The sequence below is a fragment of the Phocoena phocoena genome, chromosome X, assembly GCF_963924675.1.
Source record: "Phocoena phocoena chromosome X, mPhoPho1.1, whole genome shotgun sequence".
In the NCBI taxonomy this organism is placed as follows: domain Eukaryota; kingdom Metazoa; phylum Chordata; class Mammalia; order Artiodactyla; family Phocoenidae; genus Phocoena; species Phocoena phocoena.
The window spans coordinates 49,057,305-49,083,745 of NC_089240.1; positions in this window are offsets into that span (position 1 = coordinate 49,057,305).

Consider the following 26,441-nt stretch of genomic DNA (forward strand, 5'->3'; position numbering starts at 1 on the left):
GTCTGTCCCCAGTGGCTAAAGTTGTTACAGTGGTTTGTGTCGGCTTCCTGGTGTAGGGAACTAGTGCCTGTGTTCTGGTTGATGAGGCTTGATCTTGTCTTTCTGGTGGGCAGGTCCACGTCTGGTAGTGTGTTTTGAGGTGTCTGTGGACTTGTTATGATTTTTGGCAGCCTCTGTGCTAATGGATGGGGTTGTGTTCCTGTCTCACTACTTCTTTGGCACAGGGTGTCTTGCACTGTAGCTTACTGGTCGTTGAGTGGAGTGCGGTTGTTGTTGAGATGGAGATCTCTGGGAGATTTTGCCGTTTGATATTACGTGGAGCTCGGAGGTCTCTGGTGGACCAATTTCCTGAACTTGGCTTTCTCACCTCAGAGGCACAGCCCTGACTCCTGGTTCCAGCACCAAGAATCTATCATCCATATGGCTCAGAATAAAAGGGAGATAAAAAGAAAGAAAGAAAGAAAAAGATAAAATGAAATAAAATATTTATAAAATTAAGAACAAAAATAAGTATTAAAATTTTTTAAGTACTTAAGAAAGAAAGAACAACCAAGAAACAAATCCACCCATGAAAAAAGTGTTGAAAACTATACTAAAAAAAAAATGGAATGACAGGACCCTAGGACAAATGGTAAAAGCAAAGCTATACAGACAAATCACAGAGAGATGCATATGCATACACACTCACAAATAGAGAAAGAGGGAAATAATATATCTATATTGTTGTTCCCACAGTCCACCTCCTGAATTTTGATCATTCGTTGTCTACTGAGGTTTTCCACAGATACAGGGTACATTAAGTTGACTGTGGAGATTTAATTCACTGCTCCTGAGGCTGCTTGGAGAGATTTCCCTTTCTCTTTGTTCACACACCTCCTGGGATTCAGCTTTGGATTTGGCCCTGCCTCTGCGTGTAGGTCGCCTGAGAGCCTCTATTCTTCTCTCAGGCAGGACGGGGTTAAAGATGCAGGTGCTTCTGGGGCTCTGGCTCACTCAGGCCCGAGGGGAGGGATGTTTATGGTGTGCGGCGCAAGCCTGCGGCGGCAGAGGCCAGTATGACATTGCAACAACATTATGTGCGCTGTGTGTTCTCCTGGGTAAGTTGTCCCTGGACATGGGACCCTGGCATTGGCAGGCTGCAGAGGTTCCTGGGAGGGAAGTTGTGGATCGTGCTTTGTGCTTGCACACTGGCTTCTTGGTGGCTGCAGCAGCAGCCACCGTGTCTCATGCCCATCTCTGGGGTCCACGCTGATAGCCGCGGATCCCGCCTGTCTCTGGAGCCTCTTCAAGCAGCGATCTTCTTGTGGTTTTTTTTTTTTTTTTAACATCTTTAGTAGTGTATAATTGCTTTACAATTGTGTGTCAGTTTCTCCTTTATAAGAAAGTGAATCCGTTATACATATACATATGTCCCCATATCTCTTCCCTCTTGCATCTCCCTGCCTCCCACCCTCCCTATCCCACCCCTCTAGGTGGTCACAAAGCACCGAGCTGATCTCCCTGTGCTACAAGCAGCGATCTTAATGCCTTCTCTTCCCGCACCGGGGAACAAAGAGGCACTAAAAAGTCTCTTGCCTCTTTGGCAGTTCCAGACATTTTTCTGGACTCCCTCCCAGCTAGCCGTGGTGCACTAGCCTCCTTCAGGCTGTGTTCACGCAGCCAACCTCCATCTTCTTCCAGGATTCAGACCGAAGTCGGAGCGTCAGCTCCCAACCCCGGTCCACCCCAGCGGGAGAGCAGACAAGCCTCTTGGGCTGGTGAGTGCTGGTGGGCATCAATCCTCTGTGCAGCAATCTCTCCGCTTTGCCCTCTGCACCCCTGTTGCTGAGCTCCCCTCAGTGGCTATGAAGATGCCCCCCACTGCCACCCGTGGTCTCCACCCACGAAGGGGCTTCCTAGTGTGTGGAAACGTTTCCACCTTCACAGCTCCCTCCCACTCTTATAGGTCGCGTCCCTATTCTTTTGACTCTGTCTTTTCTTTTGGCCCAGGTACGTGGGGAGGTTTTTCTCCTTTTTGGGAGGTCTGCAGTTTTCTGCCAGCATTCAGTAGGTGTTCTGTAGGAGTTGTTCCACATTTAGAAGAGTTTCTGATGTATTTGTGGGGAGGAAGCTGATCTCCATGTCTTATTCTTCCACCAACTTGAAGTTCCTCCCATGACTCTTTTTGAATTATGGTTTTCTCAGGGCATATCCCCAGTAGTGCAATTGCTGGGTCATACGGTAGTTCTATATTTAGTTTGTTAAGGAACCTCCATAATATTCTCAATAGTGGCTGTATCAATTTACATTCCGACCAACAGTGCAAGAGGGTTCCCTTTTCTCCACAAGCACTGCAGCATTTATTGTTTGTAGATATTTTCATGATGGACATTCTGACCAGTGTGAGGTGATAGCAAATTGGAGTTTTGATTTACATTTCTCTAATGATTAGTGATGTTGAGCATACTTTCATGTGTTTGTTGGCAATCTGTATAACTTTTTTGAAGAAATGTCTATTTAGTCCTTCCCATTTTTAAATTGGGTTGTTTTTTCTTTTTGCTATTGAGCTGCATGAACTGCTTGTATATTTTGGAGATTAGTCCTTTGTCAGTTGCTTCATTTGCAAATATTGTCTCCCATTCTGAGGGTTGTCTTTTCATCTTGTTTATGGTTTCCTTTGCTGTGGATAATCTTCTAAGTTTCATTATGTCCCAGTTGTTTATTTTGTTTTTATTTCCATTAATCCAGGAGGTGGGTCAAAAAGGATCTTGCTGTGATTTAAGTCATGGAGGATTCTGCATAGATTTTCCTCTAAGACTTTGACAGTGTCTGGCCTTACATTTAGGCCTTTAATAAATTTTGAGTTTATTTTTGAGTATGGTGTTATGGAGTGTTCTAATTTCATTCCTATATATATAAGTGTCCAGACTGCCCAGCAACATTTATTGAAGAGTCTGTTTCTTATCCATTGTATTCTTCCCTCCTTTATGAAAGGTAAGGTGACCATATATGTGGGGGTTTACCTCTGAGATTTCTATCCTATTCCATTGATCTATATTTCTGTTTTTGTGACAGTACCATACTGTCTTGATTACTGTAGCTTTGTAGTATAGTCTTAAGTCTGGAAGCCTGATGTATCCAGCTCCATTTTTCTTTGTGAAGATTGCTTTGGCTATTCGGTATCATTTCTGTTTCCATACAGGTTGTGAAATATGTCTTCTACTTCTGTGAAAAATGCCATTGGTAGTATCATAGGTATTGCATTGAATCTGTACATTGCTTTGGGTAGTATAGTCATTTTCACAATGGTGATTCTTCAAATCTGAGAGCATGGCATGTCTCTCCATCTGTTTGTATGATCTTTAATTTATTTCATCAGTGTCTTATAGTTTTCTGCATACAGGTCTTTTTTTTTTTTTTTTTTTAACATCTTTATTGGGGTATAATTGCTTTACAATGGTGTGTTAGTTTCTGCTCTATAACAAAGTGAATCAGCTATACATATACATATGTTCCCATATGTCTTCCCTCTTGCGTCTCCCTCCCTCCCACTCTCCCCATCCCACCCTTCCAGGCTGTCACAAAGCACCGAGCTAATATCCCTCTGCCTTGCGGCTGCTTCCCCCCAGCTATCTACCTTACTACGTTTGTTAGTGTGTATATGTCCATGACTCTCTCGCGCCCTGTCAAAACTCACCCTTCCCCCTCCCCATATCATCAAGTCCGTTCTCCAGTAGGTCTGCGTCTTTATTCCTGTCTTAGCCCTAGGTTCTTCATGACATTTTTTCCCCTTAAATTCCATATATATGTGTTAGCATACGGTATTTGTCTTTTTCTTTCTGACTTACTTCACTCTGTATGACAGACTCTAGGTCTATCCATCTCATTACAAATAGCTCAATTTCATTTCTTTTTAAGGCTGAGTAATATTCCATTGTGTATATGTGCCACATCTTCTTTATCCATTCATCTGATGATGGGCGCTTAGGTTGTTTCCATCTCTGGGCTATTGTAAATACAGCTGCAATGAACATTTTGGTACATGACTCTTTTTGAATTTTGGTTTTCTCAGGGTATATGCCCAGTAGTGGGATGGCTGGGTCATATGGTAATTCTATTTGTAGTTTTTTAAGGAACCTCCATACTGTTCTCCATAGTGGCTGAACCATTTCACATTCCCACCAGCAGTGCAAGAGTGTCCCCTTTTCTCCACACCCTCTCCAGCATTTATTGTTTCTAGATTTTTTGATGATGGCCATTCTGACTGGTGTGAGATGATATCTCATTGTAGTTTTGATTTGCATTTCTCTAATGATTAATGATGTTGAGCATTCTTTCATGTGTTTGTTGGCATTCTGTATATCTTCTTTGGAGAAATGTCTATTTAGGTCTTCTGCCCATTTTTGGATGGGGTTGTTTGTTTTTTTGTTATTGAGCTGCATGAGCTGCTTGTAAATTTTGGAGATTAATCCTTTGTCAGTTGCTTCATTTGCAAATGTTTTCTCCCATTCTGAGGGTTGTCTTTTGGTCTTGTTTATGGTTTCCTTTGCTGTGCAAAAGCTTTGAAGTTTCATTAGGTCCCATTTGTTTATTTTTGTTTTTATTTCCATTACTCTAGGAGGTGGGTCAGAAAGGATCTTGCTGTGATTTATGTCATAGAGTGTTCTTCCTATGTTTTCTTCTAAAAGTTTGATAGTTTCTGGCCTTACATTTAGGTCTTTAATCCATTTTGAGCTTATTTTTGTGTATGGTGTTAGGGAGTGATCTAATCTCATACTTTTACATGTACCTGTCCAGCTTTCCCAGCACCATTTATTGAAGAGGCTGTCCTTTCTCCACTGTACATTCCTGCCTCCTTTATCAAAGATAAGGTGTCCATATGTGCGTGGGTTTATCTCTGGGCTTTCTATCCTGTTCCACTGATCTATCTTTCTGTTTTTGTGCCAGTACCATACTGTCTTGATTACTGTTGCTTTGTAATATAGTCTGAAGTCAGGGAGCCTGATTCCTCCAGCTCCTTTTTTCGTTCTCAAGATTGCTTTCGCTATTCGGGGTCTTTTGTGTTTCCATACAAATTGCGAAATTTTTTGTTCTAGTTCTGTGAAAAATGCCAGTGGTAGTTTGATAGGGATTGCATTGAATCTGTAGATTGCTTTGGGTAGTAGAGTCATTTTCACAATGTTGATTCTTCCCATCCAAGAACATGGTATATCTCTCCATCTATTTGTATCATCTTTAATTTCTTTCATCAGTGTCTTATAATTTTCTGCATACAGGTCTTTCGTATCCTTAGGTAGGTTTATTCCTAGATATTTTATTCTTTTTGTTGCAATGGTAAATGGGAGTGTTTTCTTGATTTCACTTTCAGATTTTTCATCATTAGTATATAGGAATGCCAGAGATTTCTGTGCATTAATTTTGTATCCTGCTACTTTACCAAATTCATTGATTAGCTCTAATAGTTTTCTGGTAGCATCTTTAGGATTCTCTATGTATAGTATCATGTCATCTGCAAACAGTGACAGCTTTACTTCTTCTTTTCCGATTTGGATTCCTTTTATTTCCTTTTCTTCTCTGATTGCTGTGGCTAAAACTTCCAAAACTGTGTTGAATAAGAGTGGTGAGAGTGGGCAACCTTGTCTTGTTCCTGATCTTAGTGGAAATGCTTTCAGTTTTTCACCATTGAGGATGATGTTTGCTGTGGGCTTCTCATATATGGCCTTTATTATGTTGAGGAAAGTTCCCTCTATGCCTACTTTCTGGAGGGTTTTTATCATAAATGGCTGTTGAATTTTGTCGAAAGCTTTCTCTGCATCTATTGAGATGATCATATGGTTTTTCTCCTTCAATTTGTTAATGTGGTTTATCACATTGATAGATTTGCGTATATTGAAGAATCCTTGCATTCCTGGAATAAACCCCACTTGATCATGGGGTATGATCCTTTTAATGTGCTGTTGGATTCTGTTTGCTAGTATTTTGTTGAGGATTTTTGCATCTGTGTTCATCAGTGATATTGGCCTGTAGTGTTCTTTCTTTGTGACATCCTTGTCTGGTTTTGGTATCAAGGTGATGGTGGCCTCGTAGAAGGAATTTGGGAGTGTTCCTCCCTCTGCTATATTTTGGAAGAGTTCGAGAAGGATAGGTGTTAGCTCTTCTCTAAACGTTTGATAGAATTCACCTGTGAAGCCATCTGGTCCTGGGCTTTTGTTTGTTGGAAGGTTTTTAATCACAGTTTCAATTTCAGTGCTTGTGATTGGTCTGTTCATATTTTCTATTTCTTCCTGATTCAGTCTTGGCAGGTTGTGCATTTCTAAGAATTTGTCCATTTCTTCCAGATTGTCCATTTTATTGGCATAGAGTTGCTTGTAGTAATCTCTCATGATTTTTTTTATTTCTGCAGTGTCAGTTGTTACTTCTCCTTTTTCATTTCTAATTCTATCGATTTGAGTCTTCTCCCTTTTTTTCTTGATGAGTCTGGCTAGTGGTTTATCTATTTTGTTTATCTTCTCAAAGAACCAGCTTTTAGTTTTATTGATCTTTGCTATCGTCTCCTTCATTTCTTTTTCATTTATTTCTGATCTGATTTTTATGATTTCTTTCCTTCTGCTAGCTTTGGGGTTTTTTTGTTCTTCTTTCTCTAATTGCTTGAGGTGCAAGGTTAGGTTGTTTATTCGAGATGTTTCCTGCTTCTTAAGGTGGGCTTGTATTGCTATAAACTTCCCCCTTAGAACTGCTTTTGCTGCATCCCATAGGTTTTGGGTCGTTGTGTCTCCATTGTCATTTGTTTCTAGGTATTTTTTTATTTCCTCTTTGATTTCTTCAGTGATCACTTCATTATTAAGTAGTGTATTGTTTAGCCTCCATGTGTTTGTATTTTTTACAGATCTTTTCCTGTAATTGATATCTAGTCTCATGGCATTGTGGTCAGAAAAGATACTTGATACAATTTCAGTTTTCTTAAATTTACCAAGGCTTGATTTGTGACCCAAGATATGATCTATCCTGGAGAATGTTCCATGAGCACTTGAGAAAAATGTGTATTCTGTTGTTTTTGGATGGAGTGTCCTATAAATATCAATTAAGTCCGTCTTGCTTAATGTATCATTTAAAGCTTGTGTTTCCTTATTTATTTTCATTTTGGATGATCTGTCCATTGGTGAAAGTGGGGTGTTAAAATCCCCTACTATGAATGTGTTACTGTTGATCTCCCCTTTTATTGTTGTTAGTATTTGCCTTATGTATTGTGGTGCTCCTATGTTGGGTGCATACATATTTACAATTGTTATATCTTCTTCTTGGATCGATCCCTTGATCATTATGTAGTGTCCTTCTTTGTCCCTTTTAATAGTCCTTATTTTAAAGTCTATTTTGTCTGATATGAGAATTGCTACTCCAGCTTTCTTTTGGTTTCCATTTGCATGGAATATCTTTTTCCATCCCCTTACTTTCAGTATGTATGTGCCTCTAGGTCTGAAGTGAGTCTCTTGTAGACAGCATATATAAGGGTCTTGTTTTTGTATCCATTCAGCCAATCTGTGTCTTTTGGTGGGAGCATTTAGTCCATTTACATTTAAGGTAATTATCGATATGTATGTTCCTATTTCCATTTTCTATATTGTTTTGGGTTCGCTACTATAGGTCGTTTCCTTCTCTTGTGTTTCGTGTCTAGAGAAGTTCCTTTAGCATTTGTTGTAAAGCTGGTTTGGTGGTGCTGAACTCTCTCAGCTTTTGCTTGTCTGTAAAGGTTTTAATTTCTCCATCAAATGTGAATGAGATCCTTGCTGGGTAGAGTAGTCTTGGTTGCAGGCTTTTCTCCTTCATCACTTTCAGTATGTCCTGCCACTCCCTTCTGGCTTGTAGGGTTTCTGCTGAGAGATCAGCTGTTAACCTTATGGGGATTCCCTTGTGTGTTATTTGTTGTTTTTCCCTTGCTGCTTTTAATATGCTTTCTTTGTATTTAACTTTTGACAGTTTGATTAATATGTGTCTTGGCGTGTTTCTCCTTGTATTTATCCTGTATGGGACTCTCTGTGCTTCCTGGACTTGATTAACTATTTCCTTTCCCATATTAGGGAAGTTTTCAACTATAATCTCTTCAAATATTTTCTCAGTCCCTTTCTTTCTTTCTTCTTCTTCTGGAACTCCTATAATTCGAATGTTGGTGCGTTTCATGTTGTCCCAGAGGTCTCTGAGACTGTCCTCAGTTCTTTTCATTCTTTTTTCTTTATTCTGCTCTGCAGTAGTTATTTCCACTACTTTATCTTCCAGGTCACTTATCCGTTCTTCTGCCTCAGTTATTCTGCTATTGATCCTATCTAGAGTGGTTTTAATTTCATTTATTGCATTGTTCATCGTTGCCTGTTTCATCTTTAGTTCTTGTAGGTCCTTGTTAACTGTTTCTTGCATTCTGTCCATTCTACTTCCAAGATTTCGGATCATCCTTACTATCATTATTCTGAATTCTTTTTCAGGTAGATTGCCTATTTCCTCTTCATTTGTTAGGTCTGGTGGGTTTTTATCTTGCTCCTTCATCTGCTGTGTGTTTTTCTGTCTTCTCATTTTGCTTATCTTACTGTGTTTAGGGTCTCCTTTTTGCAGGCTGCACTTTCGTAGTTCCCGTTGTTTTTGATGCCTGTCTCCAGTGGCTAAGGTTGTTTCAGTGGGTTGTGTAGGCTTCCTGGTGGAGGGGATTAGTGACTGTGTTGTGCTGGATGAGGCTGGATCTTGTCTCTCTAGTGGGCAGGTTCACGTCTGGTGGTGTGTTTTGGGGTGTCTGTGGCCTTATTATGATTTTAGGCAGCCTCTCTGCTAATGGGTGGGGTTGTGTTCCTGTTTTGCTAGTTGTTTGGCATAGGTTGTCCAGCACTGTGGCTTGCTGGTCGTTGAGTGAAGCTGGGTGCTGGTGTTAAGATGGAGGTCTCTGGGAGATTTCCACCGTTTAATATTATGTGGAGCTGAGAGGTCTCTTGTTGACCAGTGTCCTGAAGTTGGCTCTCCTACCTCAGAGGCAGAGCCCTGACTCCTGGCTGGAGCTCCAAGAGCCTTTCATCCACACGGCTCAGAATAAAAGGGAGAAAATGTAGAGAGAATTAGTAGAAGTATGAGTAAAGAAAGAAGGAAAGGAGGAAAGGAAGGAAGGAAGAAAGAAGCAAAGAAGGAAAGAAAGGAGGGAGGGAGGGAGGGAGGGAGGAAGGAAGGAAGGAGGGAAAGAAGAAAAAAAGACAGAAAGAAAGATGATACAGTAAAAATAAAATAAAGTATAATATAGTTATTGAATTAAAAAATATTTAGAAAAAAAAAAGGGACGGATAGAACCTTAGGACAAACGTTGGAAGCAAAGCTATACAGAGAAAATCTTACACAGAAGCATACACATACACCTTCACAAAAAGAGGTAAAGGGGGAAAAATCATAAATCCTGCTCCCAGAGACCACCTCCTCAATTTGGGGTGATTCGTTGTCTAAAGGAGGGAAGGAAGGAAGGAAAGAAAGCAAGAAGGTAAAGTATAATAAAGTTATTACAATTAAACTTAATTATTAAGAAAAAAAAATTTTTTTTAAACCATGGACGGATAGAGCCCTAGGACAAATGGTGGAAGCAAGAGTATACAGACAAGATCTCACACAGAAGCATACACGTACACATTCACATAAAGAGGAAAAGGGAAAAGAATCATAGATCTCGCTCCTAAATTCCACCTCTTCAATTTGGGATCATTCCTTGTCTATTAAGGTATTCCACAGATGCAGGGTATATCAAGTTGATTGTGGAGCTTTAATCCACTGCTTCTGAGGCTGCTGGGAGAGATTTCCCTTTCTCTTCTTTGTTCTCACAGCTCACAGGAGCTCAGCTTTGGATTTGGCCCTGCCTCTGCGTGTAGGTCGCTGGAGGGCGTCTGTTTTTTCGCTCAGACAGGACGGGGTTAAAGGAGCCGCTGATTCGGGGCCTCCGGCTCACTCAGGCCGGGGGTTGGGGGATGGGGGAAGGAGGGGCACTGCGTGCGGGGCGGGCCTGCGGCGGCAGAGGCAGCGTCACGTTGCGGCAGAGGCCAGCGTGACGTTGCACCAGCCTGAGGCCCGCCGTGCGTTGTCCCAGGGAAGTTGTCCCTGGATCCCGGGAACCTGGCCATGGCGGGCTGCACAGGCTCCCTTGGTGGCGGCAGCAGCAGCCTTAGCGTCTCCCGCCCAGCTCTGGGGTCCGCGGTTTTAGCCGCGGCTCGTACCCGTCTCTGGAGTTCCTTTGTTTTTTTTTAAACATCTTTATTGGGGTATAATTGCTTTACAATGGTGTGTTAGTTTCTGCTTTATAACAAAGTGAATCAGATATACATATACATATTTCCCTATATCTCTTCAGTCTGGCATCTCCCTGGCTCCCACCCTCCCTAAACCACCCCTCTAGGTGGTAACAAATCACAGAGCTGATCTCCCTGTGCTATGCGGCTACTTCCCACTAGCTATCTATTTTATGTTTGGTAGTGTATATAGTCCATGCCACTCTCTCACTTTGTCACAGCTAACCCTTCCCCCTCCCCATATCTTAAAGTCCATTCTCTAGTAGGTCTGTGTCTTTATTCCCGTCTTGCCTCTAGGTTCTTCATGACCAATTTTGTTTTTCCTGACATTCCATATATATGTGTTAGTATACGGTGTTTGTTTTTCTCTTTCTCACTTACTTCACTCCGTATGACAGACTTTATATCCACCACCTCACTACAAATAACTCAATTTCGTTTCTCTTTATGGCTGAGTAATATTCCATTGTATATATGTGCCACATCTTCTTTATCCATTCATCTGTTGATGGACACGTAGGTTGCTTCCATGTTCTGGCTATTGTAAATAGAGTGGCAATGAACATTTTGGTACATGACTCTTTTTGAATTATGGTTTTCTCAGGGTATATGCCCGGTAGTGGCATTGTTGGGTCATATGGTAGTTCTATTTGCAGTTTTTTAAGGAACCTCCATACTGTTCTCCACAGTGGCTGTATCAATTTGCATTCCCACCAACAGTGCAAGAGTGTTCCCTTTTCTCCACACCCTCTCCAGCATTTATTGTTTGTAGATTTTTTGATGATGGCCATTCTGACTGGTGTGAGATGATATATCATTGTAGTTTTGATTTGCATTTCTCTAATGATTAGTTATTTGAGCATTCTTTCTTGTGTTTGTCGGCAGTCTGTATATCTTCTCTGGAGAAATATCTATTTAGGTCTTCTGCCCATTTTTGGATTGGGTTGTTTTTTTTGTTGTTGTTGTTAAGCTGCATGAGCTGCATGTAAATTTTGGAGATTAATCCTTTGACACCTGCTTCATTTGCAAATATTTTCTCTCATTCTGATGGTTGTCTTTTCGTCTTGTTGAAGGTTTCCTTGGCTGTGCAAAACCTTTTGAATTTCATTAGTTCTCATTTGTTTATTTTTGTTTTTATTTCCATTTGTATAGGAGGTGGGTAAAAAGGATCTTGTTTTGATTTATGTCCTAGAATGTTCTGCCTATGTTTTCTCCTAAAAGTTTGATAGTATCTGGTCTTACATTGAGGTCTTTAATACATTTTGAGCTTATTTTTGTGTATGGTGTTAGGGAGTGTTTTAATTTCATTCTTTTACATGTAGCTGTGCAGTTTTCCAAGCACCACGTATTGAACAGGCTGCCTTTTCTCCACTGTATATTCTTGCCTCCTTTATCAAAGATAAGTTGAACATATGTGTGTGTGTTTATCTCTGGGCTTTCTATGCTGTTCCATTGATGTATATTTCTGTTTTTATGCCAGTACCATAATGTCTTGATTACTGTAGCTTTGTAGTATAGTCGGAAGTCAGGAAGCCTGATTCCGCCAGCTCCGATTTCTTTCTCAAGACTGCTTTGGCTTTTCATGTTCTTTTGTGTTTCCATACAAATTGTGAATTTTTTTGTTCTCGTTCTGTGAAAAATGCCAGTAGTAGTTTGATAGGGATTGCATTGGATATATAGCTTGATTTGCGTAGCAGAATCATTTTCACATTGTTGATTCTTCCAATCAAAGAAAACGGTATATCTTTCCAGCTATTTGTATCACCTTTAATTTCTTTCATCAGCATCTTAAAATATTCTACGTACAGGTTTTTTCTCCTAGGTAGGTTTATTCCTTGATATATTATGCTTTTTTTTAACATCTTTATTGGAATATAATTGCTTTATAATGGTGTGTTCGTTTGTGCTTTATAACAAAGTGAATCAGTTATATATACATATTTTCCCATGTCTCTTCCGTCATGTGTTTCCCTCCCTCCCTCCCACACTCCCTATACTACCCCTCTAGGTGGTCACAAACCACCGAGCTGATCTCCCTGTGCTATGCGGCTGCTTCCCACTAGCTATCTACCTTACGTTTGGTAGTGTATATATGTCCATGCCTCTCTCTCGTTTTGTCACAGCTTACCCTTCCTGCTTCCCATATCCTCAACTCCATTCTCTAGTGGGTTTCTGTCTTTATTCCTGTCTTAACACTAGGTTATTCATGACATTTTTTTCCTTAAATTCCATATATATGTGTTAGCATATGGTATTTGTCTTTCTTTTCCTGACTTACTTCACTCTGTATGACATTCTCTAGGTCTACCCACCTCATTATAAATAGCTAAATTTCATTTCTTTTTATGGCTGAGTAATATTCCTTTGTATATATGTGCCACATCTTCTTTATCCATTCATCTGATGATGGACATGTAGGTTGTTTCTATCTCTGGGCTATTGTAAATAGATCTTCAATGAACATTTTGGTACATGGCTCTTTTTGAATTATGGTTTTCTCAGGGTATATGCCCAGTAGTGCGATTGCTGGGTCATATGGTAGTTCTATTTGTATTTTTTTAAGGAACCTCCATACTGTTCTCCATAGTGACTGTACCAATTCACATTCCCACCAGCAGTGCAAGAGTGTTTCCTTTTCTCCACACCCTCACCAGCATTTATTGTTTCTAGATTTTTTGATGATGGCCATTCTGACTGGTGTGAGATGATGTCTCATTGTAGTTTTGATTTGCATTTCTCTAATGATTAATGGTGTTAAGCATTCTTTCATGTGTTAGTTGGCAGTCTGTATATCTTCTTTGGAGAAATGTCTATTTAGGTTTTCTGCCCATTTTTGGATTGGGTTGTTTTTTTTTTGTTGTTATTGAGCTGGATGAGCTGCTCGTAAATTTTGGAAATTAATCCTTTGTCAGTTGCTTCATTTGCAATATTTTCTCCCATTGTGCGGTTTGTCTTTTGGTCTTGTTTATGGTTTTCTTTGCTGTGCAAAAGCTTTTAAGTTTCATTAGGTCCCATTTGTTTATTTATTTTTTCAAATTTCCATTTCTCTAGGAGTTCGGTCATAAAGGATCTTGCTGTGATTTATGTCATAGAGTGTTCTGCCTATGTTTTCCTCTAAGAGTTTGATAGTATCTGGCCTTACATTTAGGTCTTTAATCCATTTTGAATTTCTTTTTGTGTATGGGGTTAGGAAGTGTTCTAATTTCATTCTTTTGCATGTAGCTGTCCAATTCTCCCATCACCAATTATTGAAGAGGCTGTCTTTTCTCCACTGTATATTCTTGCCTTGTTTATTAAAGATAAGGTGACCATATGTGCGTGGGTTTATCTCTGGTCTTTCTATCCTGTTCCATTGATCTATATTTCTGTTTCTGTGCCAGTAACATACTGTCTTGATTACTTTACCTTGTAGTGTAGTTTGAAGTCAGCAAGCCTGATTCTTCCAGCTCCATTTTTCATTTTCAAGATTGTTGTGGCTCTGAGGGGTCTTTTTTGTTTCCATACAGATTGTGAAATTTTTTGTTCTAGTTCTGTGAAAAATGCCAGTGGTAGTTTGATAGCGATTTCATTGAATCTGTAGATTGCTTTGGGTAGTAGATTCATTTTTAAAATGTTCATTCTTCCAATCCAAGAACATGGTATCTCTCTCCATCTATTTGTATCATCTTTAATTTCTTTCATTAGTGTCTTATAATTTTCTGCATACAGGTCTTTCGTCTCCTTAGGTAGATTTATTCCTAGATATTTTATTCTTTTTGTTGCAATGGTAAATGGGAGTGTTTTCTTAATTTCACTTTCAGATTTTTCCTCGTTAGTGTATAGGAATGCCAGAGATTTCCGTGCATTAATTTTGTACCCTGTTACTTTACCAAATTCATTCATTAGCTCTAGTAGTTTTCTGGTAGCATATTTAGGATTCTCTATGTAGGGTATCATGTCATCTGCAAAGAGTGACAGCTTCACTTTTTTTTCCAATTTGGATTCTTTTTGTTTCTTTTTCTTCTTTGATTGCTGTGGCTAAAATTTCCAACACTTTGTTGAATAAGAGTGGTGAGAGTGGGCAACCTTGTCTTGTTCCTGATCCTAGTGGAAATGGTATCACCTTTTCACCATTGAGGATGATGTTGACTGTGTGTTTGTTATATATGGCCTCTATTGTGTTGAGGAAAGTTCCCTTTATGCCTGCTTTCTGGAGGGTTTTTATCATAAATCTGTGTTGACTTTTGTGCAAAGCTTTTTCTCCATCTACTAAGATGATCATATGGTATTTCTCCTTGAATTTGTTAATATGCTGTATCACATTGATCAATTTGCATATATTTAAGATTCCTTACGTTCCTGGGATAAACCCCACTTGATCATGGTGTATGATCATTTTAATGTGCTGTTGGTTTCTGTTTGCTAGTATTTTGTTGAGGATATTTGCATCTATATTCATCAGCGTTATTGCCCTGTAGTTTTCTTTCTTTGTAACGTCTTTGTCTGGTTTTTGTATCAGGGTGATCGTGGCCTCTAGAATGAGTTTGGGAGTGTTTCTCCTTCTGCTCTATTTCGGAAGATTTTGGGAAGCATAGGTGACAGCTCTTCTCTAAATGTTTGATAGAATTCACCTGTGAATCCATTTGGTCCTGGGCTTTTTTTTCTTGGAATATTTTCCAGCTTTTTTTTTTTTTTTGCGGTTCGCAAGCCTCTCAACTGCTGTGGCCTCTCCCGTTGCAGAGCACAGGCTCCGGACGCGCAGGCTCAGCGGCCATGGCTCATGGGCCCAGCCGCTCCACGGCATGTGGGATCTTCCCGGACTGAGGCACGAACCTGTGTCCCCTGCATTGGTAGGCGGACTCTCAACCACTGCGCCACCAGGGAAGCCCGGTTCTTGGAATATTTTTAATCACAGTTTCAATTTCAGTTCTTGTGATTGGATTTTTCATATTTTGTATTTCTTCCTATTTCAGTCTCAGAAAGTTGTGTATTTCTATGACTTTGTCCATTTCTTCCAGGTTGTCCATTTCATTAGCTTAGAGTTGCTTTTAGTAGTCTCTCATGATCCTTTGTATTTCTGCAGCGTCAGTTGTTACTTCTCCTTTTCATTTCTAATTCTATTGATTTGAGTCTTCTCATTTTTTTTCTTGATGAGTCTGGCTAATGGTTTATCAATTTTGTTTATCTTCTCAAAGAACCAGCTTTTAGTTTTATTGATTTTTCCTATAATTTCTTTTTCATTTATTTGTCTTTATGTCTTCTTTCTTTCTGCTAACTTTGTGGGGGTTTTGTTCTTCTTTCCCTAATTCCTTTAGTTGTAAGGTTGTGTTGTTTATTTGAGATGTTTCTTTTTTCTTAAAGTAGGATTGTATTGCTATATACTTCCCTCATAGAACTGCTTGTGGTGCATCCCATAGATTTTGTGTCATCGTGTTTTCATTCTTATTTGTTTCTAGGTATTTTTAAATTTCCTCTTTGATTTCTTCAGTAATCTCTTGATTATCTAGTATCGTATTGTTTAGCATCCATGTGTTTGTATGTTTTACACATTTTTCCTGTAATTGATATCTAGTCTCATAGTGTTGGAGTAGGAAAAAATACTTGATGTGATTTCAAATTTCTTAAATTTACCAAGGCTTGAGCTGTGACCCAAGATATGATCTATCCTGGAGAATGTTTCATGAGCACTTAAGAAGAAATTGTATTCTGCTGTTTTTGGATGCAATGTCATATAAATATCAATTAAGTCCACCTTGTTTAATGTATGATTTAAAGCTTGTTTTTCCTTATTTATTTTCATTTTGGATGACCTGTGCATTTGTGAAACAGGGTGTTAATATTCCCATACTATTATTATGTTACTGTCAATTTCCCCTTTAAGGCTGTTACTATTTGTCTTATGTATTGAGGAGCTCCTTTCTATGGTGCATAAATATTTACAATTTTCATATCTTCTACTTGGATTGTTCCCTTGATCATTATGTAGTGTCCTTCTTTGTCTCTTGTAATAGTCATTGTTTTGAACTCTTTTGTCTGATATGTGAATTGCTACTTCATCTTGTTTTTTATTTCTATTTGCATAGAATATCTTTTTCCATCCCCTCACTTTCAGTCTGTATGTGTCCTTAGGTCTGAAATGGGTCTGTTGTAGACAGCATATATACGGGTCTTTTTCTGTATCCATTCAGCCAGTCTATGTCTTTTGGTTGGAGCATTTAAACCATTTACGTTTAAGTAAATTATTGATATGTATGTTCCTATTACCATTTTCTTAAATGTTTTGTGTTGATTACACATTCACAGAGAGAGAAAAAAAGTATATATATATATATATATATATATATATATATATATATATATATATATATATATATATATCTTTGCTCACAAAGTCCAATTGGGACTTCTCAATTTTGGATGATTTGTTGTCTATTCAGGTATTCCACAGAGGCAGGGTACATCAAGTTGATTGTGCTGATTTAATCCTCTGCTCCTGAGGCTGCTGGGAGAAATTTCCCCTTCTCTTCTTTTTTCCCACAATTTCCAGAGTTCACCTATGGATTTGGACCCGCCTCTCCATGTAGGTGGCCTGAGGGAATCTGTTCTTCTCTCAGACAGGACAGGGTTAAAGGAACAGCTGATTTGGGGGCTATGGCTCACTCAGGCCTGGGGAAGGGAGTGGTACGGATGCGGGGTGAGCCTGCAGTGGCAGAGGTCGGTGTGACTTTGCCAGCCTGAGGTGCGCCATGCATTCTCCCAGGGAAGATGTCCCTCCATCTCGGGACCCTAGTGGGATGCACAGGCTCCTGGGTGGGGAGGTGTGGACAGTGACCTGTGCTTTCATACAAGCTTCTTGGTTGCTGCAGCAGCAGCGTTAGCATCCCATGCCCATCTCTGTGGTCCGTGCTGTTAGCTGTGGCTCGCGCCCATCTCTGGGGCTCCTTTAAGTGGTGCTCTTAATCCCCTCTTCTCACGCACCAGGAATCAGAGGCAAGAAAAAGTCTCTTGCCTCTTTGGCAGCTCCAGACTCTTTTCCGGACTCCCTCCCGGCTAGCCGTGGCACACTAGCCCCAGCAGGTTGTATTCACGCAGCCAACCCCAGTCCTCTCCCTGGGATCTGACTGAAGCCCGAGCCTCAGCTTCCATCCCCCACCCGTCTCAGCACATGAGCAGACCAGTCTCTCGGGCTGCTGAATGCTGGTCAGCACTGATCCTCTGTTCAGAATCTCTCCACTTTGCCCTCCATACACCTGTTGTTGCGCTGTCCTCCATGGCTCCGAAACTTCCCCCCCTCCACAACTGGAGTCTCTGCCCATGAAGGGGCTTCCTAGTGTGTGGAAACCTTTTCTCCTTCCCAGCTCCCTACCACTGGTGCAGGTATCATCTCTATTCTTTTGACTCTGTTTCTTCTTTTTTCTTTTGCCCCACGCAGGTACGTGGGGAGTTTCTTGCCTTTGGGGAGGGCTGAGGTCTTCTGCCAGTGTTCAGTAGGTGTTCTGTAGGAGCGGTTATACATGTAGATGTATTTCTGTTGTATTTGTGGAGAGGAAGGTGATCTCCACGTCTTACTCTTCCGCCATGTTGAATCTCCTTCAAGGGTTCCCTTTTCTCCACACCCTCTCCAGCATTTATTGTTTTTAGATTTATTAATGATTGCCATTCTGACGGGTTTGAGGTGATATTTCATTGTAGTTTTGATTTGCATTTCTCTAATGATTAATGATGTTGAGCATACTTTCAAGTGTCTGTTGGCAATCTGTATATCTTCTTTGGAGAAATGTGTATTTAGGTCTTCTGCCCATTTTTAGATTGGGTTGTTTGTTTCTTTAATATTGAGCTGCATGAGCTGCTTGTAAATTTTGGAGTTTAATCCTTTGTCAGTTGCTTCATTTGCAAATATTTTCTGGCATTCTGAGGGTTGTCTTTTCATCTTGTTATGGTTTCCTTTGCTGTGAAAAATCTTTTAAGTTTCATTAGGTCCCATTTGTTTATTTTTGTTTTCATTTCCATTTCTCTAGGAGGTGTGTCAAAACGGATCTTGCTGTAATTTATGTCATAGAGTATTCTGCCTATGTTTTCCTCTAAGTGTTTGATGGTGTCTTGCCTTACATTTAGGTCTTTTATCCATTTTGAGTTTATTTTGGTGTATGGTGTTAGGGAGTGTTCTAATTTCATTCTTTTACATGTAGCTGTCCAGTTTTCCGAGCACCACTTATTGAAGAGGCGGTCTTTTCTCCACTGTATATTCTTGCCTCCTTTATCAAAGATAAGGTGACCATATGTGTGTGGGTTTATCTCTGGGCTTTCTATACTGTTCCATTGATCTATATTTCTGTTTCTATGCTAATACCCTACTGTCTTGATTTCTGTAGCTTTGTAGTATAGTCTGAAGTCAGCGAGCCTGATTCCTTCAACTCCATTTTTCTTTCTCAATATTGCTTTGGCTATTCGGGGATTATTATTATATCATATATTAATATATTATTAATTAAATTATAATATTTAATTAATAATAAATAATATTGAATATATTATTATATCAATAAGGTAATTATTGATATGTATGTTGCTATTACCATTTTATTAATTGTTCTGTGTTTTTTATTGTAGGTTTTTTCCTTCTCTTGTGTTTCCTGCCTAGAGAAGTTCCTTTAGCATTTGTTGTAAAGCTGGTTTGGAGGTGCTGAATTCTCTTAAGTTTTGCTTGTCTGTAAAGCTTTTAATCTCTCTCTGAATGAGATCCTTGTTGGATAGAGTAATCTTGGTTGTATGTTTTTCTCCTTCATCACTTTAAATTTGTCCTGCCACTCCCTTCTGGCTTTCAGAGTTTCTGCTGAAAGATCAGCTGTTAGAGTGAAGTAACTCTGAAAGAGAAAAACAAATACCGTATGCTAACATATATATATATATAGAGAGAGAGAGAGAGAGAGAGAGAGAGAGAGAGAGAGAGAATCTAACAAAACAAAAAAATATGGTCATGAGGAACCTAGGGGCAAGACAGGAATAAAGACACAGACCTACTAGAGAATGGACTTGAGGATATGGGGAGGGGGAAGTGTAAGCTGGGACAAAGTGAGAGAGTGTCATGATCATATATACACTACCACATATCAAATAGATAGCTAGTGGGAAGCAGCCACATAGCAAAGGAAGATAAGCTCGGTGTTTTTTGACCACCTTGAGGAGTGGGATAGAGAGGGTGAGAGGGAGGGAGACACAAGAGGAAAGAGATATTGGGATATATGTATATGTATAACGGATTCACTTTGTTATAAAGCAGAAAATAACACACAATTGTAAAGCAATTATATTCCAATAAACATGTTAAAAAAAAAAGAAAAAGAAGATTAGCTTTTAACCTTACAGGGATACCCTTTAATGTTTTCTGTTGCTTTCCCTTGCTGCTTTTAATATTTTTTCTTTGTGTTTAACTTTTGATAGTTTGATTAATATATGTATTAATGTGTTTCTCCTTGAATTTATCCTGTATGGGACTCTCTGTTCTTCCTTTACTTGATTGACTTCCTAGAGTTGATTGACTATTTTTCTTTCCCATGTTTGGGAATTTTTCAAATATAAGCTTTTCAAATATTTTCTCAGTCTCTCTTTTTTCTTCTTCTTCTTCTGGGACCCATATAATTCAAATGTTAGTGCCTTTAATGTTGTCCCAGAGGACTCTTGGCCTGTCCACAATTCTTTTTATTCCTTTTTTTTTTTTCAGTATGCGGGCCTCTCACTGTTGTGGCCTCTCCCGTTGAGGAGCACAGGCTCCGGACGCGCAGGCTCAGCGGCCATGGCTCATGGGCCTAGCCGCTCTGCAGCATGTGGGATCTTTCCGGACCGGGGCACAAACCTGTGTCCCCTGCATTGGCAGGTGGACTCTCAACCACTGAGCCACCAGGGAAGCCCTCATTCCTTTTTTTTTTTTTTTAATTCTGTTCTGTGGTAGTTATTTCTACTGTTTTATCCTCCAGGTCACTTTTCAGTCCTCTGCCTCATTTTTTTCTGCAATTGATGCCTTCTGGAGAATTTTTAATTTCATTTATTGTGTTTTTAATCATTGTTTGTTTTGCTCTTTAATTCTTCTAGGTCCTTGTTAAACATTTCTTGTATTTTCTCCATTCCATTTACAAGAATTTGGATCATCTTTACTATCATGACTCTAAATTTTTTTCAGGTAGACTGCCTATTTTCTCTTCATTTGTTTGGTCTGATGTGTTTTTACATTGCCCCTTCATCTGTTGTGTATTTCTCTGCCTTCTCATTTTGCTTAACATACTGTGTTTGGGATCTCCTTTTTGCCGGCTGCAGGTTCATAATTTTTGTTGTTTTTTATGTCTGCCCCCAGTGGGTAACGTTGGTTCAGTGGGTTTTGTAGGCTTCCTTGTGGAGGGTACTGGTGTCTGTGTTCTGGTGGATGAGTCGGAATCTTCTCTTTCTGGTAGGCAGCACCATGTCCAGTTGTGTGTACTGGGGTTCTCTGAACTTATTATGAGTTTAGGCAGCCTCTCTGCTAATGGGTGTGTCTGTGTTCCTGTCTTGCTAGTTGTTTGGCATAGAGTGTCCAGCACTGTAGCTTGCTGGTCATTGAGTGGAGCTGGGTCTTAGCATTGAGATGGAGATCTCTGGGAGAGCTCTTGTTGTTTGATATTACATGGAGCCAAGAGGTCTCTTGTGGACCAGTGTCCTCAACTCAACTCTCCCACCTCAGAGGCTCAATCCTGGCACCTGGCTGGAGCACCAATACCCATCGGCCACACAGCTCAGCAGAAAATGGAAGATAGAAAGAGAGAGAGAGAGAGAGAGAAAGAAAAGAAAACTTTAAATGTATTAAAATAAGTATTAAGAGTTTTAAAAGTAATAAAAAATAGAAAGAAAGAAGAGAGCCACCAAGCCCAAAAACTAATCCACCAATGTTAAGAGGCACTAAAAACTATACAAAAAAAAAAAAAAAAAAAAAGGATAGACAGAACCACAGAACCCGAGGACAAATGGTTAAAGCAAAGCTATACAGACAAAATCACACAAAGAAGCATTCACATCCACACTCACAAAAAGGGAAAAAATATGTATATATATTTGTAAAAAGAAAATAAAGGAAGAGAGCAAACAAATCAATAAGCATATCTACCAATGATAATAAGCTCTAAATACTAAACTAAGATAAACATAAAACCAGAAAAAATTAGATCCAGAAAATAAACCCCAAGTCCACAGTTGCTCCCAATTTCCACAGCCTCAGTTTTGGGGTGATTCATTGTCTATTCAAGTATTCTGCAGATGCAGGGTACATCAAGTTGATTGTGGAGATTTAATCTTCTGCTCCTGGGGCTACTGGGGGAAATTTCCTTTTCTCTTCTTTGTTTGCTCAGCTCCTGGTATTCAGCTTTGGATTTTGTCCCCCTCTGCATGTAGGTCGCCTGAGGGCATCTGTTCCCCACCCAGACAGGATGGGGTTAAAGTAGCAGCTGATTAGGGAGCTCTGGCTCAGGCCAGCGGGGAAGGGAAACGGAATATGGGGCAAGCCTGTGGTAGCAGAGGCCGGCATAACATTGTAATAGCTTGAGGCACGCTATGTCTTCTCCCGGGGAAGTTGTCCCTGAATCACTGGACCCTGGCAGTGGAGGGCTGCCATATTCTTGTATAGCCTTCTGGACCTGGCCTATGTTTATAATGTATTTAAGATGAGCCTGGGTTTCTGGGTCAGTTAACATGTCCAGAGTAAGGAATGGCCTTCCATATGTCATTTTGAAAGGGCTCAACTTAGTGGTTGTTTTAGGGCCTGCCCTGACCCTTATGAGGGCAATTGGCTATAGGCGATACCACAACTATGACATTTCTTGAAAGTTTGCCCAAGGTTTTCTTTAAAATATGATTAGCCTGTTCTACTTTTCCTGAGGACTGAGGTCTCCAGGACGAATTGAGGTGGTATTTAATTCCTAAAACCTGTGAAAGCTGTTGAGTGATCTTTGCTACAAACGAAGGTCCATTGTCACTCTGACGGTGAAGGGGCAGCACAAACCTAGAAATAATTTCCTTTAGGAGCACCGTAACCATTTCATTGGCCTTCTGTGTTCTAGTGAGGAAGACATCTACCCATCCAGTAAAAGTATCTATAAACACTAGTAAGTATTTGAAGCCCTGAAAAGAGGACATCTGAGTGAAATCTATTTCCCAGTCATCTCCTGGGTGAGTCCCACATAGCTGGGCTGGGCTAACAAGAGGGAGAGGCTTGAGGTTGCCTCCTTGATTATGGGTGGTGCAAAGGGTGTAGGCTCGAGTAACTCTTCTGAATGTCTCTGGGATCACTTTCCCTGTAAAAAGAGGGAAAACAATTGTAGACATTGCATCTCTCCCCAGATGGAGAGAATCATGTACCCCTTTAATAATTTTCCATTGGTCAGAGAGACGTATGAGCAATTTCTGATCTGTGTGCCACCAGCAATCTGTTCCGTTAGTTCCTCCTCTGTCTCATGCCCAGTTCTCTTTGGAGGTTGAGTATCTAGGTATAATGCTAGAAGGGGTAAGGGATGGGATTAATGCCATTTCTGTTATGGACATCAGGGCTGCTTTATTCACTTCCCTATCTGCCCTGTTGTTTCCTTGGGAAATTTGAGAAGTTCCCTTTTGATACCTACAGCAGTGAATGACTACTACTTGTTTTGGTTTTTGAACCACTTCTATGAGCTATAAAATCTCAGCCCCATATTTTATAGGGGAATTTCTTGCATTTAGAAGTTCTCTCTCTTTCCAGATAATGGTATGGACATGTAAAACAAGGAGGGCATATTTTCAGTCTATGTATACATTTACAATCTTTCCTTCCCCCAGGGCTCAGGCTTGAGTTAGAGCTATCAGTTCAACCTTTTGGGCTGAGATGTTAGGTGGCAAAATTTTGCTTCTATGATGCTATGAGTACTCACAATGGCATACACTGCCCTCATGACTCCATCTTTAATGGAACTACTGCCATAAGTAAACCATAACTCCTCAAGGTTTTCTATGGCCTGGTCTGTTAGATGAGACCTACAGGCATAGACCTGGTCAAGGGTTTTGAGGCAAGAATGTGTTAGCTCTGGGCTTTCAGCAGGCATAAATGTAGTGCGGTTAAGAGTGTGGCACGTTTTGAGGGTTAGCTCTGGGGAGGGAGTCAAGGAGCAAAGCCTGGTACTTAATAAACCAGCCTCCAGTTAGCCAATGTTGGCCTTTGATCTCTAGAATCCCTTGCACTTGATGAGGGGTCTGGACTTCCAGTGGCTCTCCAAAGGTAAGCTTGTTAGCTTCTTCCACTTATAAAGTGGTGGCAGCTACTGACCAGAGGCAGCCAGGTCAACATTTGGCCATGGAATCTAGTTCCTTGGAAAAATAGCCTATAGGATAATGAACTTCCCCTAGCTTCTGTATAAGGACCTGCAGAGCTTTCCCCTACTTTTCAGCCACGTACAAGATGAATGGCTTTTTCAAACTGGGGAGACCCAGAGCAGGGATTCTGGTGAGGGCCTGCTTGATATCCTTAAAAACCCTTTCGTATTCCCCATTCCAAAGTAATGGTTCTGTATCTGGGCCTTTAGTAGCTCCATATAGGGGCTTAGCCTTTAGCCTGAATCCTGGAATCAAAATTCTACAGAACCCTGCTATGCCCAAAATAGGTAGAGAGATATTTCTTTCTTTTTGGACTACTTAGGCCTACTATAGCTTTTTTTCTATCTGGACATAACTATCTACTTCCAGGGTTTATAATATATCCCAGGTATTTAACTCATTGCTTTGAGAGTTCTGCCTTTGTCTGAGAGACTCTGTAACCTTGGGCCCCAAGGAAATTAAGGATTTCAATGGTATTTTCATCTGAGACTTCCATGGAGGGACTACATATTAATATATCATCTATATACTGTAGAATAGCCCCTTCTTTTAGGTGTATTTCCCTTAGTTCTTTTCCTAGGGCCTGGGCAAACAAGTGTGGGTTGTCCCCAAACCCCTGAGACAAAACTGTCCAGGTATATTGTTGCATTTGCCCTGAGTTAGGGTTAGTCCACTCGAAGGAAAACAGATATTTTGATGAGAGATGAACTGGGATTAAAAAAAAAAAAAAGCACGCTTCAGGTCAAACACAGTAAACCATTTAGCGTCCTCAGGGATTTGGGCTAATATGTTATAAGGATTGGCCATGAGGGTATGTGCAGAGATCACTGAATTTTTTACTGCTGTCAGGTCTTGTACCATCGTGTATTCCCCATTTGACTAAACAACTGCAAAATAGGAGTATTGCATGGAGACTGGCAGGATACCAAGAGGCCATGTTTTAAGAAGTTATCTATGAGGGGCTGTAAACCATTCTTTGCTTCCAACTTTAAAGGGTATTGTCTCTTGTTAGGGTACGTGGCTTCTGTCCTAAGGCTAATTCTTAACTGTTGGGCGTTTATGGCCCTTCTGGGGATTCCCTTGTCCCATACTGACGCGTTCACTGCTTGTAGAATATGGCTGGGAATAGAACCGTGTTCTTCTGTCTGGTCCGTCTTAGTCAGAATCAACATAAGGGGCTGCATGGGACCTCCTAATTGTAGTATGGCCCTGAGGGAGCTCAGAATATCTCTCCCCAGTAGTGGGCTAGGACACTCAGGAACAACTAAAAAGGCATGCAAAATCAACCACTGCTCAAAATTGGCAAGTGAGAGCCCAGTAAAGTAATGGGTGTGAGGTGTTCTGTTGACACCAGTCACAGTACAGCTTTGGGAGGAAAGAGGTCCAGTGTGAGAAATTAGGGCAGAGTAATTGGCTCCCATATCAATTAAAAAAATCAGTCTTCTTACCTGCCATATCAAGGACCACCCAAGGCTCCTCGATGGAGATAGACATCATATTGCAGCAAGCTGCTGGACTCCCTGGACCACCTCAGTCTTCCAGCATGGCCATCTAGAGAGCAGGGGACCCCCTTCCCCTTCAGGACTGAGAGCAGTCCCTCTTCCAATGACCTCTTTGTTTGCATGCTTGGCATGGCCCAGGGTGTTCTTTCTGGCAATCTTGGGCTCAGTAATCAGTTGACTTGCATTTGAAGCATTCCTCCTTGTTGGTCTTACCTCCAGAAGGATAGTTGAACTTTCTCGGCCCCCTTGGGTTGTCCTGAGATCACAACGCATGACTGACAGCAATAGCTATCAATTTTGTAGTCCTGTCCTATCTTTTATCATGTTCGGTTCTCTCTTCTTCCTCAGCTTGATCTTGATTATTAAATACCCCAAAAGCCACACCTAAGAGTTTAGGCATGGAAGTTTGTGGGCCTAATTGTAACTTTTGGAGTTTCGGCCTAATAGCAGAGGAAGACTTGCTGATAAAATGTTGTCCCATTAGGGACTGACCTTCAGAAGTGGAATGATCAATGTTAGTGTACTTTCTAAAAGCCTCCAAGTGGACGAGGGGAAGATGGCGAAAGAGTAAGACATGGAGATCACCTTCCTCCCCACACATACACCAGAAACACATCTACATGTGGAAAAACTCCTACAGAACACCGACTGAACGCTGGCAGAAGACCTCAGACCTCCCAAAAGGCAAGAAACTCCCCACATACCTGGGTAGGGCAAAAGAAAAAAGAATAAACACAGACAAAAGGATAGGGATGGGACCTGCACCAAAGGGAGGGAGCTGTGAAGGAGGAAAGCTTTCCACAAACTAGGAAGCCCCTTCATGGGTGGAGGCTGTGGGTGGTGGAGGGGGAAAGCTTCAGAGCCGTGGAGGAGAGCACAGCAACAGGGGTGCGGAGGGCAAAGCAGAGAGATTCCCACACAGAGGATCAGTACCAACCGTCACTGACCAGCCCAAGAGGCTTCTCTGCTCACCCGACGGGGTGGGCGGAGCTGCGAGCTGAGCTTTTGGTCGGAGCACAGGGACAGGACTGGGGTTGGTGGCACGAACACAGCCTGCAGGGGGTTAGTGCACCACGGCTAGCCGGGAGGGAGTCCAGGGAAAAGTCTGGACGTGTCAAAGAGGCAAGAGACTCTTTCTTCCCTCTTTGATTCCTGGTGCGTGAGGAGAGGGGATTAAGAGCACTGCTTAAAGGAGCTCCAGAGACTGGAACAAGCCACGGCTAAAAGCGCAGACCGAAGAGACGGGCATGAGATGTTGTGGCTGCTGCTGCCGCGACCAAGAAGCCTGTGTGTGAGCACAGGTCACTATCCACACCTCCCT